This window comes from Cnephaeus nilssonii (genome assembly GCF_951640355.1).
Source record: "Cnephaeus nilssonii genome assembly, chromosome: 10".
Lineage (NCBI taxonomy): Eukaryota > Metazoa > Chordata > Mammalia > Chiroptera > Vespertilionidae > Cnephaeus > Cnephaeus nilssonii.
In genome coordinates, this window is record NC_137081.1 from 60,420,982 (window position 1) to 60,441,234 (window position 20,253).

Here is a 20,253-nt window from a genome sequence, read left to right on the forward strand (position 1 = left end):
TAGCAATAAAAAGAACATTTGAGAAAGCATGAGAAGATTTGGTCTTAACCCTGAATATGTGTCTCCTTTTTATGTGTCCTTAGAAAGGCCCCTTAACCTTCTCATTTTCATCCAAGTTAAAATAAGTTGTTAGTATTATGTAGGGGAATGACATGGACTTTTCAGTTAATCAAACTGGCCTCATTTCAAATCCTCTCACCTTCAATTTTACCTTATATGATGTTGAACAAGTTATGAAGCTTAATGGAGTGCCAGAGTCATTTATCAAATGGCAATAAAATATTAATGTGTAAATTATTTTAAGTTTAATAGCACACTGCATTGGTGAGACTGTGTGGAAGTAGACACCTGCTCCATCTGATTGCATATAATTCTCTGATGGATAATAAAAAAGCAATTATGATGACTACTTCTGTGGGCATGTGAACAATGGGAATTTGTTGGGAAGCAATAGGAGGGAATCTTTTCACATAATGGTTGGCAATAAAGCATGTGCATGAATTAATAGTCCAAAATACAAATAAAAATTTAAATATATAAATTATAAATAGAGAGCCCATCCCAGGGCCTGGCACTCAGAAGGCATTTATAAGAAAGATATTCCAAGGGTAGTGGTGCTAGAGAGAGGCATTGCCATAATAAAGCTAGGTTAAAAGGGTTTCAAGTGAATAGTGTTCATTCTAACATTCAGATACAGCTACAAAAGATTATCTGAGCATACCAGTAGTTTCATTGGTGGATGCTGTTTGAGTGCTCGATAGCATTTAGGTAACTTTCAAACATATTTACAAATCAAGGCATCCCCAGTAGAACATTATTAAGCAGACGCTTTACTCTCTACTCTCTTTTTTCTAGTATTTCATTTTTTTTCTCATCTAGCATATAGATTATCTATTTTTTAATTGAATGTTCTTCACAAAATCAACTTCTAAGTTTTATTCCTAAATGATCTGTGTTATTCTAAGTATTAAAATATTGGCCTTGATATTTAAAGTTTTGACCAAATGTTTCAAGTCTCATTTACTTAAAAAACAAATAAAACAAAAAAACTTTCCTTATAGCAGCCACTAAAAGAAGTCATTTCATCATGGCGGCCTGTCACAAAGCACACAGTACATGGCAACTGAATGTAGCATGCTATCATACCTTGTGACAACATGCTTTCGTGTGCCAACAGCATGCAGTCTGGTTTTCATAACAATTGATTTTATAAAAAGTGGGTACATTTATGCAATAGGAATTATGATGATGGAATATGTCACGTCTTATTACCTCCTGGCAAACATTCCCCTTTCCATTTCAAATGGTCATTCAGTCATCACAGAAGTGCTCCAATTCAGAAGGGCCGTCTAGGATGCTGCCATTTATCAGCTATGGTCAATAGTCCTAACAAGGCGAAAGTTTCTTGGTTTAGCTCTGCCAATATAAAATTAATCACTGGAGTCTAGCATTGCCCAGGAAATTAATGGGTATAAAATGCTGTGTGGAGTTCTATCATCCAGGGCCCAGTCCAACATTTTATAGGATTTTTAACCACTGCATAGGACTAACCACTATTTTAAAATACTTCATTCACACTTGCTGAATAAGAGAAAAATATTAAATCAATAGCATATATTTTTAGAGTACATAATTATGTATAGAGACCTCTCACTAGAAAAGAACACATACATTCATTCTTGTTTGACATTAGTGTTACATCATAATGATGATGAGATTTTTCTTCCTTCAACAGTATGGATGAACCTAGAAATTATTATGCTAAGTAAAATAAGCCAGTAGAAAGCCTGGCCAGTGTGGGTCAGTGGTTGAATATCAACTCATGAACCAAGAGGTCACTGGTCTAATTCCTGGTCAGAACACATGCCCAGGTTGTGGACTGGATCCTCAGTAGGGGATATGCAGGAAGCAGCAGATGGATGTTTCACTCTCATCTTTGTTTCTATCTCTCTATCCCTCTCCCTTCCTCTTTCTCTAAAGTAAATAAAAGAAAAGAAAAGAAATAAGCCAGCAGAGAAGACAAGTACCATATAATTTCACTTATATGTGGAATCCAATGAGCAAAATAAACTAACAAATGGAGACAGACTCATGGATACAGAGAACAGACTGACAGCTGTCAGAGGGGAGGAGGTTCGGGGCTGGGTGAGATTGGTGAAGAGACTAAACAAAGACTCATGGACACAGACAACAGTAAACACACAGTATACAGGTGATGCACTGTAGGATTGTATAGAAAAACCTATATAGTTTTATTAACCAATGTCACTCCAATGAATTCAATTTAAGGAAAAGATAAATTATGTTCAGCAAAGTGTCTTATCTTCTCTATTTTTTCTTATTTGAAACCACTACTGCTCTTAATGCGTACTAGTTCTTACTAGCATCTCAATATTTTCATTGTATCAGCAAATGAATGCTACTTAGTTAACTGTATATTTCATTTCATCCTCAAAGAAACCCTGAAAGATGGGTAATTGTGTCCATTTTACAAATGAGGGAACTGAGGCCCAGAGAACTAAAGAAACTGGATGAAACTCACATAGCTGTAAATAGCAAAAACAGCATTAGAACCTCCATCTGTGTGATTCTCCAAATAAGCTCTTGCTAATAGATTGTTTTCCTTCAGCAAGACCAAGGCATATCATTTGTATCTTTCCTCTTCTCTTGTCCCTTACAGCATCTGGTGTAATAAGTATGTAACGTTGAGAGACAATTTTTCATGGCATTTCTGCACATCCTTGGACTGCCTTTCTAATGATGTTTATATAACAAACAGCCTGGGAAGATATAGTGTCTCCTTCTAGAGCAGAGGAAGATTTGTTTTCAGTCCTGGATAATAAAGATCATATCTCCTGGTGGAGTAAAGGTTGGGCAGATTTTTCTCACAGTCTCTTCAGAAGATTGGGAAGTTAATGGGGGTTTCTTGAGGGGGGTGGAGTAGAAGTGAATCAGTGGAAACATAACCTATGAAACAAACCAATGATAAAAGTCCATGCTTCTTGCTGTACTGAGTAATAAAATCCCAGTGATCTTGTGTGACCAGTTAACTTGTGAGCTTGCAAGCAGGGCAGAATCACAGACCCCTCACAGTTCTTTACAATAGCAGGTACCCAAAATATACCCATTGACTTTTAAAATACATTAGTTTACTATTCAAATATTTTTCAATTTCGTGAGCTATTGATGGATAAAAACTCTATTGTGAATAATATTTTACTAAAGAGTATTTTGCATAGACATATAATCCATTTTCTGATACACAGTAGCAGGATTTGGTACAACTAGCTGAGCAGCCACACACATGCCTTATCTCTTTAATAATACTAAAGAGTGATTGTGATTTCTATAAGAAAACAGAAAGAGCCGAAACTGGTTTGGCTCAGTGGATAGAGCGTCAGCCTGCAGACTCAAGGGTCCCGGGTTCGATTCCGGTCAAGGGCATGTGCCTTGGTTGCGGGCACATCCCCAGTGGGGGGTGTGCAGGAGGCAGCTGATCGATGTTTCTCTCTCATCGATGTTTCTAACTGTCTATCCCTCTCTCTTCCTCTCTGTAAAAAATCAATAAAATATATTTAAAAAAAAAAAGAAAAGAAAAAGAAAACAGAAAGAAAGAAAAAGAAGGAAAGCTACTAAGTCTATTTTCTATTTTGAGCAACCAGACTATAGTGGGGTTATCAGAGTAATAATTATAATTATCCTATCCAATAAAAGAGTAATATGCAAATTAACCATCACTCTGTTATACCCACAAGTCACACCCACCAGCCAATCAGGAGCAAGTATGAAAATTAACCTAACCAAGATGGCTGTGGCCATGGAGCGAGCAGGAGGCTTGGGTTTCCCTGGCAATGGAGGAAGCCAAGCTTTTGACACACCCTGGCAGGCCCAGGCCTCCACTCAAGGCTACAAAGTTTCAATTATAGAAGATAAATAAATCCCAACAAAAATGGCTGCAGCCATGGAGCGAGCAGGGGGCTTGGCTCTGCTCCAGGCTACAAAGTTTCAATTATAGAAGATAAATAAATCCCAGATACCAGGGCCTCCGCTTGCATCGCTGGGGGGCATGGCCAGCCTGCAAACCACCACAGGTCCCTCGCTCAGGCCACCCCATGCCCCAAGGGAACCCCCACCCTGATCCAGGACACCCTTCAGGGCAAACCAGCTGGCCCCCACCCATGCACTAGGCCTCTATTCTATCTAATAAAAGAGTAATGTGCTAATTGACCATCACTCCAACACACAAGATGGCTTTCCCCATGTGGTCAAAGATGGCTGCCCCCATGTGGACACAAGATGGCCACCACAAGATGGCCAGCATGGGAGGGCAGTTGGGAGGGACCAGGCTTGCAAGGGAGGGCAGTTGGGGGCGATCAAGCCTGCAGGGGAGGGCAGTTAGGGGCAAATAAGCTGGCAGGGGAGCAGTTAGGCATCAATCAGGCTGGCAGGGGAGTCGTTAGGGGTGATCAGGCTGGCAGGCAGAAGTGGTTAGGGGCAATCAGGAAGGCAGGCAGGCAAGCAGTTGGGAGCCAGCAGTCCTGGATTGTGAGAGGGGTCCCAGATTGGAGAGGGTGCAGGCTGGGCTGAGGGACACACACACCCGTGCACGAATTTTGTGCACTGGGCCTCTAGTAATAAATAAAATCCTTGATTCCCTGTCCAAAGCCAATGAGACTGTATTTCAGATTTTATTCTGTTTAATTATGAAAAAACAATATATAATACTTAACTCTGAAAATAAAAAAAACACAACCCAGCTTTTTCTAACATAATTTCGAATCTATTATATTCCTAGTAGAGATCCTCACATCAGGTGAGTCACAAGTAACCTGTAATTGTTTTAGGCAAATTATACTGCAACTATCAGCAAGAATTAATCACCCTCTATTTCTTTGCTCTCAAATTAAGCCTTCTTTAATTAGAGGCTTCTAATCTTTAAACTCTCTTGACTTAATTTATGAGCATAGTGGTGCAATGTGCACAATGGAAAGAGCACACTGCTCTTTAGAAAACAATGTGGAGTAATTAAAAATTTAGAGAAGGTGAAGGCAGATTAAGACAGGGTTTGGGGTGGGGGGTAAATCAAGAAGCTGGCATGCAAGGATTTTAGCATAGTTCATTTTTTCCTTTCTAGGTTAGGTTTTAAACTATTCACATGTCTGTAAGTTCTAACAGACTAGTAATGTGAAGAGGGATTGAGAAGGACATGTACCTAGAAAGAAAGGAATAGGCCTGTTAAATATTGGCAAGTTTCTAATATCTGGTGGGAATCTGACAGTTGGGTGTGCTGAACGTTAGAAAAAGTACAGGACAGACACAGCACCCAGATTTCTAAATATCTGTTTTTGAAACAAAATTTTCTATTCTCCCAATAAAATCTACTTTATTTCCCAGGGTCACTTTATGTAAATGGCATAAGTGGGGGGAAAAGAAGAGGGAAGGTGTTCCTGAGCAGGCTACCTGCCACAAGTTACCTGTGCCTTTTTCTGTGGTTCAGACTTCAGCTGATAAGTGTGTTTTATTTTTAAAATTTACCTTTATTGTTGAAAGTATTATAGATGTCCCCCCTGTTTCTTCCATTGACCCCCTTCACCCTACTCCTGCCCCCTCCCCAGACCTTCACCACACTGTTTGTGTCCATGGGTTATGCATTTATGCACATAAAAGTTTGACTAATCTCTTCCATAGAGAGGAATCAGCCCTCTTCTTCATGCACCATGTTTAACTCTTACTGTTTCCAACCACCTCGTACCCTGCCAACTCTGCTCAGCCAGTGTTCCTCAAGCTTTAGTGAATATCAGAGTCACCTGGAGGACTTGTAAGACCCCTCCCTCAGTCCCTTGATTTAGTGTAGTGGGTGGGACCATGGATTTGCCTTCCTAAAAGCTCCTAGGTTGATGTTGCTGATTCTTTAAGTATCACTGTGGCCTCCATGTTAACAAGAGTGCTGAGTAGACAGTATACCAGATTTTGAGGCCTTTAGCTTCTACTCTCTTCTCCTCATGAAGATTAATGTTCAGGTGGGTGGCAGGGGGAAGAGGGAAACCATATTATCACTAGGGGCCCGGTGCATGAAATTCGTGCATTCAGGGGAGTCCCTCAGCCAGGCCTGCACTCTCTCACAGTACATGAGCCCTCGGGGGATGTCCGACTGATGGCTTAGGGGAGCAGGCCTAAGCCAGCAGTCAGACATCCTTAGCACTACCACAGAGGTGGGAGAGGCTCCTACCACCACCACTCACTCACCAGCCTTGAGCCCGACTTCTGGCTAAATGGCGCTCCTCCTGCGTTGAGTGTCTGTCCCCTGGTGGCCAGTGTGCATCATAGCAACCAGTCCTTCCACCATTTGGTTGATTTGTATATTAGCCTTTTACTGGTATTATATAAGATTATGGTAGCCATAGAGAAAAATGTTGCATTTTGGAAGAAGTTTTAACAAGATTGTCAATGTTAGCATTGTAAGGGCTATACTGAAGTTGTTTTTTACCTTTAAAACTCCATTAAAGCCAAAAGGATTATGTAGTAAATTAGCACATAATTGGATATAAGCCTGGTCTTCTCTGAGGAGTTTTTATATAAACCATTTTCTGCTTAGTGCAAGGATCAAAATATGGCAGTTAGCTCACTGTAGTTATTATTATTATTATTATTATTATTATTACCAGTAACTAATATTTATCAAGCATTATTAAGGATCAAGGGCCAGGATGAGTTCCTTCTCAAATACTACATAATGTTATCTCACTAAATATCATCGTGGTAGAAATAGAAGACCCCAATACTGATTTATTTACTTGGAGTACATTATAGGATCTGGTTCTCTATACCTATAAAATTGCCTACTAAAATTACAGAATTCTACTGTGTGTACACATAGCCTTTGAAAAATGATCGCATTCCCAACTAATTTTTTTTTTAGGACAGCATTTACCAGATACCAAAACCAGATGAAGACTTCACGGCAAAAAAAGGAAAAAATTACAGGTCATGTTCATGTCTTCTGAACACAGACACAAAAATCCTTAATCACTAGTATAAAACTCTAGAAGAAACTGTAGAAAAAGTCTCTTACAACTGAAATGACACAACAAAGAGATACCATTACAAGCCTCATAAAATTCCTAGAACTGAAAATACCTTCCAATTGAGCTAGTCATGGTGAATCAGTGCATTAACTAGTCACAAACACTGGTGAGGAGGCAAAGTAACTAAAATCCTCATCTACTGCTGATGGAAATACGAAACAGTACAAACACTTCGGAAAATAATGTGATAGCTATCTATAAAGTTAAACATGCACTTATAGGACCCAATAATCCCACTCCTAGAACTGTACCCAAGAGAAACAAAAATTAATGGTCACACAGACTCATATTCAAATGTTTACAGCAGCTTTATTTATAATTGCCAAAAACTGGAATTAGGATAAATGCTCATCAACTAGATAAACAAAATATGCTTCTGCCATACAATGGAATCTTACTCAACAATAAAATAAAGAACAATCTACTGATACACAAAACATCCTGGATGAATCTTAATAGTTATCATGCTAGGAAAAGAATTCAGTCACAATTGGCACCAAAAATACTCTGAGTTCCCATTTAAACATTTAATCTATATGATTTTTTTTTAGAAAAGGTAAAATGTTAGGCACAGAAATCAGATCAGTGGTTGCCAGGGACTGGGGATGTGGACAAGTGATTGATTGTAAAGGAGCAGGGAAAACCTTATTGGAGCAATGGAAATGTTTTATATCTGGTTTTTGGTGTTGTCATTACACGACTCTGTACAACGGTTAAAATTCTTTGACAAGTAAATCAAAATGTTCAACGTGATGGGAGTGTTGTATTGAGGCCAGTCTTTGCGAGGCCCAGATGCATGGGGGTTTTCCTTTTCTTCTGGTTCTTTCAGAAATTGACCTTCCAATTGAGCTAGTCATGGTGAATCAGTGCATTAACTAGTCACAAAAACCTAGTGTGGCAAAGAATTTGGAATGGCCTAAAATTTGACATTCGTTTTTTCCCCCTTATATTTAAAAATATAACAAGAAAAGGATTAATTTTCCTCGACTTGATTTTAAGCAGTTTCAGACTACAGGGAGAAAGTTTTCTCTAACAGGATTGTATGACCATAACTGCACTGGTTGCTTTCCCCCTGTGCCTTTCATCAGAGAGACCTGGGACAAAAAGTTGATCTCTTTGGGGACTGTGCATTTCCTAAGGCTCTAAAGAGTACTCAGCACCCTGTCCTATCCTCCCACTCTGCTAACAGGGCCCCCAGAGCGTTCCCCTCTCTCCTGGCTGGGCCTCGTCACTGCTGACTTTTCAGTCAGGAGTGGGTTAATCGATGTCACCCAGTTCCACTGTTCCACTGAGGGTCTGATCTGCAAATTCACCCTCAGTTATCAGTTTATTTTCCAGTTGCACAAATAGCCAAGGCTCTATGATGCTAGCTCGAGTAAGTGGAGAGGGGAGGGGGGATTGTAATTTATTAATTTTTCTTTTTATCCTTTAAACCCCATCATCATTTCTCCTACTTCCCCCACCCCCTGCTCCTGGCAACCTCAAATTTATTCTCTGTACCAATGAACTTGATTTGTTTGTTTATTTAAGATTCTACATATGAGACAGATTGTATGGTATTTGTCTTTGTCTGACCTATTTTTCTTAGCATAATGCCTTTGACATCCATCCATGTTGTCGCAAATTGGAAAACTCCATTCCTTTTTATGGTTGAACAATATTACACTGTGTATATGTGTGTGTATGTATCACAAAATTTCTTTACCCATTTATCTAGCACTGGACACTTAGGTTGTTTCCACATCTTGGCTATTATAAATAATGTTGCAATGAACATGGGGTCGCTTTTACAAAATAATTATGAAGAGTTTTCTTTTTTGCCTACAGCCTTTATATTTTAAGAAACGTTGTAGGTATTGCTTCATGGAGGGTGTGCGTGCTTAGGTGTTTCAGCCCTTTGATACACACAAAATCCTCCAAAGTGCTAGAGAAAGCACGACTTATACTGTGGAGGGAGCACTGCCCCTCTTGTTATCTACATTATACAGGTGAGCACTACTCTTTTTTAATAGTTGTTTTACATAGGTTGCTGCCTAATACTTGGGTGACACATGAAAAGATAATAAAAGCAACATTTCAAATATATTTTTATTGGAGCATTTATAAAGATAATAATTTAAATGCATTTTGCAAACTTAAATGAGCGTTTATGATAATTAGTCAGCATGGGAGCATACCTGTAAACCAAATTATCATTTTGGAATCGGTAAATACTAGTAAATGAAAGGAGTGATCATTTATTCTGCTTTTCCTAAATAAACAGTATCACTGGATAATTCAGAGGCAGATGAGAGGAAATTTCTCATACTAGAAGTAATACATCTGACAAATGATAGAATTAAGTATCACCATTTAGGAGTAGGTTAGGGACCTAGAGATGCATCATCAGTGGCTGTTAACATCACAAAAAAGAAAGACAAGAGTTATGTGTGTTTGGATAGAAGAAAGGAAATATGCATTAAAAATAAATACACACAACACACTCTCTGAACCTGGGTCAGAGTACTCAGTCACTGCAGGGACTGGGGAACATGTAAAACACACGGGAAGGCAGCCAGCAGAGACTAGGTTGTGGGAAACAATTTTTGAGAGAAAAATGTTCCATTTCTTCAGAAAATTAATTACAAGGGAAAAACTGGAGTGGGGATCACCTATAGACCAAAATTGATCACTCATTTGCAAAGTGTATACCTTATCTAAATTATGATTCAAACAAACTATAAATGAAAGGTGATATTTGTGAGAGAGTAATGTAAACCCTGGATAACATTAAGTATTCTTAATTATGTCTGGAAATTGTATGGAATTTGTGATTATAGAAAGTGTCCTTATCTTCTGGAGATGCATACTGAAATATATGAGAATTGGATGAGAGATTTAAGAGCTGGAGTACAGACAAAATACAATTAGCCATGAGTTTGTGATTGTTGAATCTGGGCAATGGGTACAAGGGGGTGCATTAAATTATTCTGAGCACTTACAACTTTCCATAAAAAAATGTTGAGGAGATACAGAAATGCACAAAAAAATAAAATGTTTCTTGAGCTTATTTTAGCTGGCTCTAATAAACACATCACAATTTCAAACTTTAATATAGCCAACAATTGAAAGTGTGAAGAGGCTTGACCTTTATTTTTTCTTGTCAGATATAAATTTTCTTTGCCCTTTCTAATCTTGTAACTAATGAGCTCTTCAGTTATACTTATCATTCAATATTTTAAAACCAAAGTTTCTTTCAATGTGACCCTTCAAAATGATCTTTACCACCACCAATTTGCTTCTCAGCCCTATTCCAGCACTACTGCTAGTATCTAGAACTAAAGAGTCTTATACAATCAGTTGTAAAAATGTCCACTTTGACCCCTGGCCAATGCGGCTAAAGCAGTTAGAGCATCAGCCCACACATCAAAGGCTCACAGGTTCCACTCCCAGTCAAGGGCATGTAACTGGGTTGCAGGTTCCGTTCCCAGCCCCAGTCTGGACACATGTGGAAGGTAACCTATTGATGTGTCTCTCACATCGATGTTTCTCTCTCTCCCTCCCTCTTCCTTCTTCCCTTCCACTCTAAAAAATCAATGGGAAAAAAAATATTCTGAGGTGAGGATTAACAACAAAAAAATGTTCATTTGAAAAGTGAGTTCTAGTGTCTAAATATCACAACAAAACTTCAAGTCCTTTTATAAATTATTTCAGATGTTATCTTCATATTATGGCAGCATGCTCTGTACTTTTGGCTTTACTAACTAAAAACAATATCAGTATTCATGAATGAGGAGTCGATTATTCTTTCTTTTTTTTCCTTTTTTAGTCAATGGCATTCCTATGAGGATACACTTTTTCCCCCCATTATTTAATTCAGGACCTACTGAGAGCTCTGAGGAGGGTATGAAAAGGAAGGCAATTATTGCTTTAAATTTGATTAGATAGTAGAGAAGGAAAAGTGTTTTAAAACTACGAGATATTAGTAAGTTAACAATTACTTACTCTGAAGTATATATAAACTTAGTCCTAAAGGTTCTGGATAACCTTCCAAAAACAGCCAATCTTGCACAAGGTTTTAAAATTAAATGATTTCAATTGATGGATATGAATCGGGACAACTTTCAGGGCAAAATGAAACAGTACTAGATTAAAAAATAGAGATCGATAAAATGTATGAAGCAGCTCCAGGTGTGAAAAAGTGCAGCGTCAGGCTTACTGGCATGAAATAGAATGAAAATGTCTTCATTGGATTGCACCCATTGGATTGATTGGATCGACCAGATTGCTGAAGCTGAATTGATTGTGTTTAATTAAAGCAGGGAAGTGCCTTTTCTAGGAAATAATGAGAATGGGAGGTTGGGGAGTTATGAAACAACAAGGGGCTTGTGTTTGGCTGGTTAGATGGTTGGACAGAGCTCCACAACCTTAAACTATGATTCAGAAAGTTAAAAGTTGGATTTGAAGTTAAATTAAATAAACATTTATTCAGTACATTCTAGTTGGCACAGTTAACTTTATAATTCTGGTTATGAAAAAATAACTCAGTAGCTCTTTTAGGACAGACTTGAAGAGGAATAGATTGAGGTGACAGAGATCAGCAAAAATGTCACTGAGATCCTGCAGCATAAATAAGGAGGGCCTGAACAAAGCAGGGGAAGCAGGCTGCCAGGGCTTCAGTCATGTCTCTCCTTTGGTTGAGATCCAAGTCTAACCAAATTTATACCAAATTCTATTTTATACCAAAAAATAATACAGTCAAGTTGCCTTGCAGTCAGTTTTCTTGGTAAATACTTTAGACATAAAATTTCTAATTAATCTGTCCCAGTCACATATCCCAATTTCCTGTCCTTCCAGTGAAATTGCCCAGTTACTCTCACAATCCTCTCTAATAAAAGAGTAATATGCAAATTAACCATCACTCTGCTACATAAGCCACGACCACCAGCCAATCAGGGCGAGTATGCAAATTAACCCAACCAAGATGGCTACCAGAAGGGAGGCTTGGGTTTCCCCGGCAACAGAGGAAGCCAAGCTTTCCACACACTCTGGCGGGCCCAGGCCTCCACTCAAGGATACAAAGTTTCAATTATAGAAGGTAAACAAATCCAAACAGAAATGGCGGCAGCCACTGATAGAGCAGGAGGCTTGGCTCCGCTCCAGGCTACAAAGTTTCAATTGTAGAAGGTAAATAAATTCTAGATACCAAGGCCTCTGCTTGGGTCACCAGGGGCGTGGCTGGCCTGCAAACCATCACAGGCCCCTCGACCAGGCCTCTCCATGCCCCAAGGGAACCCCACCCTGATCCAGGACACCCTTCAGGGCAAACCAGCTGGTCCCCACCCATGCACAGGCCTCTAGCCTATCTAATAAAAGAGTAATATGCAGATTGACCATCACTCCAACACACAAGATGGCTGTCCCCATGTGGACACAAGGTGGCTGCCCCCATGTGGACACAAGATGGCCACCACAAGATGGCCAGGAGGGGAGGGCAGTTGGGAGGGACCAGGCCTGCAAGGGAAGGCAGTTGAGAGGGACCAGGCCTGCAAGGGAGGGCAGTTGGAGGAGATCAACCCTGCAGAGGAGGGCAGTTAGGGGTGACCAGGCTGGCGGAGGAGGGAAGTTGGGGGCAAACAGGCTGGCAGGGGAGCAGTAAGACATCAATCAGGCTGGCATGGGAGTGGTTAGGGGGTGATCAGGCTGGCAGGCAGAAGCGGTTAGGGGAAATCAGGAAGGCAGGCAGGCGAGCAGTTAGGAGCCAGCAGTCCTGGATTGTCAGAGGGATGTCCAGTGGGCTCGGGCCTAAACGGGCAGTCGGACATCCCTCGAGGGGTCCCATATTGGAGAGGGTGCAAGCTGGGCTGAGGGACACCCCCCCCCCCCCCGCCCCCATGCATAAATTTCGTGCACTGGGCCTCTAATCTATATATATAAAAGCCTAAGCAACCGGCAGATCGTTTGACCAGTAATTATGACATGCACTGACCACCAGGGTACAGACACTAATGCACAGGCATGGAAACATGGAACAGACTGATGGCTCTCAGAGGGAAACAGGGAGTGGGGAGGGCGGAAAGAGATTAACCAAAGATTTTATATGCATACTAGAGGCCTGGTGCACAGATTCATGCACTGGTGGGGTCCTTCAGCCTGGCCTGCTGGAATCGGGCCAAAACTGGCAGTTCGATGTCCCCCCGAGGGGGTCCCAGATTGCAAGAGGGCACAAGCCAAGCTGAGGGACCCCACTGGTACACGATCCGTGCACCGGGCCTCTAGTTGATCTATAACATCATAGGTAGCACCAGTCCAGAACTTCAGCCATTCCCTTTCAGTTTCCGAAACTCTTTTGCCCTGTGTTCCTTTCATCCCTTACATCTGGCAAACCTCAATCCAGAATCAATCTGCCTGTCTGCCTTTCCCAATTCTGTACCTAAATCAAAGCAAAAATATCAGACAAAGCGGGAAATATTTACAGGACGGTGAACAGGCAGGTTTGTAGACTACAGGGTTGTTCATAAGACAGTGGAATTATGGGAGAGAATGTAGGCATAAATAAGCTTCGAAATTTTTCTTAATGAATTTATTGGCTAAATTTAAAACAAACAAACAAAAAAACAGACTCCTTAATTTCCTTCATGCTCATTAAAAAATTTAAGTAATTGTAACTAGTACCTGCTAAAATTTTACCTTACTCCATCTAAAACACAGCTTACTGGTTAGGAAAACTACCAAAAGCAATTAAGCCTGATTAAGGTTGAAGATGAAGGAATTTTTTTGAGATAATTATGGATAAAAACTGCTAAACGTGCACAATATGATTACCAAAAATTGCATTTATATGATACTTACAGCCTACTTTCCCCTTCCCTGCCCTTGTCAGCAATGTGACTATAGGCATTTAAAAATAATAAAACTACATTTTAAAAATGAATGTTCTAAGTCAACCTGTCACTAGAAGAGACAGGCTTTTCTCCCAATTAGGATAACTAGCCTTGTTTTACTACATTTTCATAGCCAGACTGGGAAGATACTGGATTCTAGGGAGGTTGAGCTGCCTCTGACCAAGTTCTGCATCTAACAAAATCCCAAACATCCTGCTTCAGTGTCCTGGGAGATGGGTAAATGGGTGTTGAAAGGAGAAAACTGAGGAGACAGTAGATGATTCAGAATGATGGGAGAAGGATGGAAGATGCCAGGTTAGCTAGCTAATGCTTCCCATTTCAGTGATTTACAGGAGATGCGCTCTAACTTGGTGTTGAAGTTGGTTTGCTTCCACTGTGCACCGCACTCCTCAGAAGTTTTCAAGTCAGCCTGCAACTCTTCAAAGACTTTCTTCTTGGACCTGGGCTCTTCATCTGGTTGGTCCTTCACAAACACTTGTTCACCAGGAGCAGAGCCTGTAGGAGGGCACAGAGGCCCAGCCTCGTGGCTTACCCCTTCTGGAGAAGCACCCAGAAGCCTTCCTTGAGACTCCACTCCTCTCATTTCCCTGGGTTTCAGGTTGCACCGCAGCACCCGCCTACCCTGCAGTTCCTCCTTGGGCATAAACTGCACCAGCCACTCACCGCAGGCAAGGACTACTTATTTGAATAAAGATTATCATTAAATGATATGTTAAAAGTTATTTAGTCTAATGATTTTTTCCAGTAAAGTTGTAATTTTAAAGTCAGGAAGCTGATATTTGTTTTTAACAAGAAATCATAATAATGTTCAAATGTGTATTGTCCTTTACTGAGAGACACCATGAACCATTTCAAATGATATCACTGTTGTGTGAAATCTTATCTAAAACTAGAGGCCCAGTGCACAGATTTATGCACCGGTGGGGTCCCTCAGCCCGGCCTGCTCCCTCTTGCAATCTGGGACCCCTGGGGAAACCAGCAGTCTGACATCCCCTGAGGGATGTAGTGGTGTGCTATGCAGCAGGCGGCCAGGGAGGAGGCCAAGCCCAGGCTGCTCGCACTCATTCCGGCCCCGCTGCACTTGCCTCCACCTCGGCTCAGTAGCACTGCCCCAGAGGTGGGAGAGGTTCGCACCGCTGTAGCTGTGCTTGCCAGCGGTGAGCCCGGTGCCTGGTGCTGAGCAGCACTGCTGCTGTGGGAGCACACTGACCACCAGGGGGCAGCTCCTGCATTGAGCGTCTGTCCCTTGGTGGTCAGTGTACGTCATAGCAATCGGTCAACCGGTCGTTTGGTCGTTCGGTCATTCAGTCATTCGGTTGCTTAGGCTTTTATATATATAGATGTCCTGATGGAAAAGCCTCCAGAGTCAGTTCCTGAGCCTCTCAAAATGGCAAAAAAAAAAAAAAGCAGCCACAGTACCTTTTAAAAATTATTTTTATATTAATTTTTTTTCAATTACAGTTGATATTCAATATTATTTTATGTTAGTTTCAGGTGTACATCATAGTGGTTAAGAATTTATAGAATTTACAGTGATTCCCCCTGGTAATTCTAGTACCCACCTGACCCGATGCATAGTTATTACAATATTATTGACTATATTCCTATGTTGTGCTTTACATCACCATGACTATTTTGTGACTACCAATTTGTTCTTCTTAATCCATTCGCCTTGTTCACCTATCCCCCCAACACCCCTCCCATCTGGCAACAATCAATTTGTTCTCTGCTTTTATGAGTCTGTTTCTGTTTTGTTTGTTCATTTATTTTGTTCTTTAGATTCCACATATAAGTGAAATCATGTGGTATTTGTCTTTCTCTGACTGACTTAGCTTAATTAGCATACTTATTTTACTTAGCATAATACCCTTTAGGTTCATCCATGTTGTCACAAATTGTAACTTTTCATTCTTTTTTATAGCCAAATAATATTCCATTGTATAACCCCATGGTCGGCAAACTGTCGCTTGAGAGCCACATGTGGCTCTTTGGCCCCTTGAGTGTGGCTCTTCCACAAAATACCACGGCCTGGGCGAGTCTATTTTGAAGAAGTGGCATTAGAACAGTTTAAGTTTAAAAAATTTGGCTCTCAAAAGAAATTTCAATCTTTGTACTGTTGATATTTGGCTCTGTTGACTAATGAGTTTGCCGATCACTGGTATAACCTATTATAATCTGTCCAATTGTCTATTGATGGGCACCTTGGTTGCTTCCATATCCTGACTATTATAAATAATGCTGCAATGAAAATAGGGGTACATATATCTTTTCAAATTAGTATTTTGAGTTTCTTCAGATATATATCCAGAAGTAGAATTGCTAGGTCATAAGGTAGTTCTATTTATAATTTTTTTAGGAACATCCATACTGTTTTTCATAGTGGCTGCCCCAATTTGCAATCCCACCAACAGTGAATGAGGGTTTCCTTTTCTCCACATTTTTGCCAATACTTGTCAATTAATATATGACAAAGAAGGCAAGACTATCCAATGGAATAAAGGTAGTCTATTCAATAGATAGGGTTGGGAATATTGGACAGATACATGCAAAATAATGAAACCAGACCACTTTTTTACATCATATAGAAGAACAAATTTAAATGGATTAAAGACATAAACATACGACATGAAACCATAAAACTAGAAGAAAACATAGGCAGTAAACTCTCTGACATTGCTCCTAGTAATAGTGTTTTCTGCTATATTTCCTTGGGCCAGGGAAACAAAAGAAAAAAATTAACAAATGAGACTACATTAAACTAAAATGATTTTGCACAGCAAAGGAAACTATCATCAAACCAAAAAAGACAACCTACTGAATGGGAGAAGATATTCAACAATGATACATCAGGGCTAATATCCAAAACTTATAAAGAAATCATACGATGTAACACCAAAAAGAACCAAACAAACTGATTGAAAAATGGGCAGAGGACCTGTATAGACATTTCTCCAAAGAGCACATATAGATGGCCAATGAACATATGAAAAGATGCGCAACATCACTAATCATCAGAGATATGCAAATTAAAAACACAATAATATATCACCTCACACCTGTCAGAATGGCTAGCATCAAAAAATCAACAGCCACAGTACTTTCAATGTGACCCAAACCAGTATTATCATTTTTATTTTCCAGTCTTGCTCACTAAAGAAAATTGACTCTTTCTATTAAAAAAAAAATCACTTTGAATGGATATAATTTGTCATTATTAAGAGTATTCAAAAGAATATACTCTGAAGAGTACTTCTAGTAGAAGAGCTTCAAAAATATTTTGAATAATGAGTTATGAGCTATGCTGACCAATCTCTGTCGTTGGGTATTATGTAATATATTGAGTAATCTATTATATGAAAATATTTCTTTAAAATTTTCTTAATTTTAGGATATAGTTAGTCTCAAGAGACAAGAGGATAAGAGACACAGGACCAGAAGGCGGAGGTGCATGGCACTATGAAGTATGCTAATATAAAAAACGCCACTACAAATGGTCTGTGCACACTGATTAAAGGTCTGTAAAACACTTTGCAATGATGGGATTGCAGAAACATTGAAACTTTGGGCATATGAGGATGACACTTTTCAGTACAACAGTCCCTCCTTATCTGCGGTTTCACTTTCTGAGGTTTCATGTACCCTCTGGTTTGAAATATTACATGAAAAATTCCAGAAATAAACAATTCATACATTTTGAATTGCTCACCATTCTGAATAGCATGATGAAATCTGGTGCCATCTCAATCTGACCCGCCCACTAGGGAACTGAGTCATCCCTTTGGTCCGAATATCCACCCAGTATACACTCCCTGCTCCCCATTCCTTAGTCACTTAACAGCCCTCCAGGTTATCAAATTGACTGTCACGGTATTGTGTTAAAGTAACCCTTATTTTACTTAACAATAGTTCCAAAGCACAAGAGTAGTGATGCTGGAAATTCCAATATGCCAAAGAGAAGGCATAAAGTGCCTCTTTTAAGTGATTAAAGTCTTTCCTTTAAGTGACTGTTCGGGTTCTTTGAGGTACCATCTATAGCAACTTATATCATGAATCCTAAATGTTCTAAGAATAAATACATGACTTCACCTTCCTAAAAGCAGACATGTGACATCCTTCCTGACTTTTGAGTTAGACTCAAAAGATGGCCTCAGGGGTACATACCAAAGAGGCACCAAAAGGCATATTGGGCCACACTGGAGAACTGAAGAAGCTGAGAGGTAAGAGAAGAGGGAAATCGATACTGGCTCACACAATGAAAGCAATAGAAAACAAAACTATTGATTGTGATATAAAAACAAATGGAGAAAGTATATTATGCCTTCAAATTTTGTTAGAGTAAATCATTAAAGGTAAGTCTCTTAATAATATGTATGTTTAAATATTGAAGGAACTATTGGAAAATAAAAATAATAGAATATATGATCTTAAAAATGGAATAAAAATCTTACCATTCCTATTTATTCTATTTAGAATAATCCAGCACACTCTTTGAAAATCATAATTTACATTCTAGATGAGGTTAAAAACAGGTTTTTTGTTATTAGGTGCTTTATAATGACATTACAGAAACACTGTAGCTACATATGTATTTGCATAATTTGTGAGTTAAAAAGAACATAACCAAATTGCTCTCATTCTCAATACACACTTGCCAAAGGCCAGGACTGGGGACCACTTTCAATTCTAACTAGAAGTTGAGCAAAGATTGTAGCTGGAACCCACCAGTTACAACATGGATTTTATGTGCGTCAATCTTAGTATTTAGTAATTATACCACCCAACTAGCCCATATGAGCACTGTGTTCTTCTCTACTGCTTCTCAGCATTCTTTTCTTTAAATAAACCATTTTTAAGTATGATTCACATCCAAAAAGCTGTACATATTTAATGTATACAACTTGATAAATTTGGAGATAAGTATACATACATGAAACCATCACCACAATATATACCATAAGCATACCCATAATGTTCAAACATTTCTTCCTGCTCTATTTATTATTTTTTTTGTAATAAGAACAAAACATAAGATCTACCCTGTTAGCAAATTTTTAAGTACACAGTACAGCATTATTAAATACTAAAGGCCCGATGCATGAAAATTCATGCAAGAGTAGGCCTTCCTTCCCCCGCCTGCCAGCACTGGCTTCCCTCCGGCACCCGGGACCCAGGCTGGCTTTCCTCAGGCTGCCCACAGGCACCCTGGACCTGGGCTGGCTTCCCTCTGGCCCCAGCTTCATCAGGAAGGGCGTCTAGAATGATGTCCTGAAGGATGTCCAGTCTAATTAGCATATTATCCTTTTATTATTATAGATAGGCTCCATGCTGTACAGTAAATCTCTATAATGTATTCATCTTGCACAACTAGAACTATGTACCTTCTAATATCTCCCAATTTTCTCCTTACCCCAGTCCCTGGAAACCACCATTCTAGTCTCTGCTTCTATGACTTTGACTATAGATTCTTCATATAAGTGATATCATGTAGTATTTACTCTTCTGTGTCTGGCTTATTTCACTTAGCACAGTGTGCTCTAGGTTCATCTATGTTGTTGCAAATGGAAGGATTTTCTTCTGTTTTTAAGGCTGAATAATATTTTACCTTAAGTATTTAGCATGTTTTATTAAACTCATTCATCTATCAATGAACATGTATAGGTGGTTTCTACCTTTTGGCTATTATGAATAATGCTACAATGAACATGGGGATGCAGATAATAATATGTATGATCCCTATGCAATCCTGATTTCAATTCCTTTGGATGTATACCAGTATACTGAAGTGGGATTGCTGGATCATATAATAGTTTTATTTTTAATTTTTTTTAGAAACCTCCATACTATTTTCTATAGTGGCTATACCAATTTGCATTCCCAAACAGTGAATGAGGGCTCCCTTTTCTCCACATCCTCACCAACATTTATATATTTTTAAAAAATAATAGCCATTCCAATAGGCTTTTAGATCATATCATTGTAGTTTTGATTTGTATTTTCCTGATGGTTGGTAATGTTGAGCATTTTAGTCTCTGTAGTGTTTATAAATTTCTAGGAATTCTAGGGTATGCCTGTATGTTTACATGTAAAGCCTAGAGAGCCATGGAGGTGGGAGGAAGCTGAAGAAAGCAGGGGAAATAGCACATGTAGATTAAAAGCCTAGTATGGATCCTCATAAAGAAAGTGGGCAGAGAGAAGGGTCACCTATGGAATCCCATTGTCTATTTTGAATTATGGAAGGAGAATGGAGACTTAGATCTGAAGCTTCAGCTACACCTGCCTTGGGT